Source organism: Rattus norvegicus, chromosome 4 (genome assembly GCF_036323735.1).
Source record: "Rattus norvegicus strain BN/NHsdMcwi chromosome 4, GRCr8, whole genome shotgun sequence".
Lineage (NCBI taxonomy): Eukaryota > Metazoa > Chordata > Mammalia > Rodentia > Muridae > Rattus > Rattus norvegicus.
In genome coordinates, this window is record NC_086022.1 from 124504792 (window position 1) to 124507143 (window position 2352).

Sequence of the window (2352 nt, forward strand, 5' to 3'; positions counted from 1 at the left end):
CTTAGAGCCCAGGCTGGCCTGCAATTCATTATGTAGCTGAGGCTAGCTTTGAGAACCTGCTCCTCCTGCCTCTGCCAGCCTTGTGATGCTGGTGTGTGCCACCCCCAACACCATGGCTTCACTATGGCTTTAATTTGCTTGCTTGCATGAACAGTGAAGGCCAATATCTTTCCATGTGCTGATTGGCTCTCAGCTTTCTTCTGTGACATGTCACTGGACATACTTTGTGCATGTCCTCCTCTGTCTATCTCTGGCTATCTGCTCTGTGTCTTATGGTATTTATTCTTTGTCCAGTTCCTTCATTACCCAAAAACTTTGTAGATGCATCCTTTATGTTTTTGTCCTACCCCGCCTGGAAAGCAGCTTTGCATGCATCAAGGCAGGTATTTAATTTTGTCTTCTCTAGGCAACCCATTGCCACACGACTGTCTATTTAAAAGTCTGCCATCTGAGGCCAAGATGATTTGGTTGCTAATATGCCTGCTGTATGGTCCTGGCCTGTTAGGCAGTCCCACACATTTCTTGTGTATGGCCATACAGTTTCCTCTCCTAGATCTGCTTCCCTGGGGTTTGCCTGCTTGGCTTATTGACTTCCCCCACAGTTGTTCATCTCAGGGCCACCACCCTCTTCCTATATTGGATCCATGTGAGAATTGTCTTGTATTTCCTCCTCCTTTCTTGGTGAAGCATTCTTTAAGAGATTTCTGAAAGACTCACTGGAGGGAAGCTTGCTTGCATGTCAACAAGATCAGCTGGTAGATAGTTTAGCTGGGTACAGAATTCTGTGTTGGGATCATTTCCCCCACCCCCCACCCCAAAATGCTGATAGCATTTTATAGCATGCTGGGACAACTGATAGTTTCTAAAAATAGCAACTGCAGGGGCCAAGCTAGATGGTTGAGTGCATAGAGGTGCCAACCACCATGCTTGAAATCCTGATTTCAATCCCTGGAACCCACTTAGCAGAAAGAAAGAACCAACTCTACAAATTGTCCTCTGGCCTATTCCTGCACATGTCATAGCCTGCACATTTAAGCTTAAAAGAACAAAATAGCCAAAGCAATATGTCCAGCTTCATGTGCTTCCCTGGGATAGAGAGCTTTGCTGCTCTCTATCAGGACACAGAGATTCTAGTCCCTTGGTCCTGGATGGGTCTCAGACTGCCTGGATCAATAGGACTCTGCCTGATTGTCAAGGCTGGATCATACATAAAATCTGACACAGTCTCCTCCAAGTGATCTCCTTGAATACTTGGAAGACAGTCTCCAAGAAGTGAGGAGGTCTGATTGTATAAAGAACTCATGAGTAGCTGCTCTAGCTGATATTCCCTGATAAGATCTCAGCTCATTAGAAATCAGTGTCTACTTCTAGACATGTGAATGAGCAGTCTCTCGGATAGTTCCAACCTCTAGACTTCATATCACCCCTGATGATGCCTTGTGGCAGACATGGAGTGTTCCCCTTTACACAGCCCTAACCAAGCAGAAGATTTGAGAACGTAGATGTTGCCACTGATACAGTTGCTAAACTACAGGGTGTTTATTAAGCAGCTAACACAGCTGGGATGCCCATTTCCACATCAGCTGTAGCAGGAAATCTAGTAGAATTAGTATATCTAGAGTAAACATTAGAGTAAGACAGTTGTTTTCTGAAAATACTCTAACTAGAAGAAATCATTGTATAAAACAGTGATTGTTTTCTATTAATTTTTTAGGATTTATTTATTTATTATATAAGTACACTGTAACTGTCTTCAGACACACCAGAAGAGGGCATCATATCTCATTACAGATGGCTGTGAGTCACTATGTGGTTGGTGGAATTTGAACTCAGGACCTCTGGAAGAGCAGTCAGGTCTTTTAACCACTGAGCCATCTCTCCAGCCCTAGAGTTTTTTCTTTAGGAGCTTTACAGACTTTGCATGACTTGGGTCATAAGACCGTCTGGCACACCTGGAATGTCTTGCATTCTTGAGTGCTGCAGACAGTGCACAGCAAGGACTGAAGTTGTATGGTGTATATTTTCCTTCGGAAAACACATAGATTAGATTGGGGGCTTTGTTATGAGGAAATTATTTTACCCCTAAAACGACTTGTGTAACAAGGAATATATAAATGTTTTGCATGGCTGATGAAACATTGAGTCCACAGAGACTGGATCTCCCTGCTGTCAGTGAGGCCTTAGTTCATCCTTGAGTGAGACCTCTCTCTTTGATCATTCCATGTGATCCAGAATACCCACAGCCAGCTACTGTCTAAGAAGACCGAGGGGAAGCAATTGTGGCCAAGTCTTCCTTGCACCTAAAGAGGTCAGCACGTTCTTATGCAATTTCAATACTTCTGTAAGTCAAGC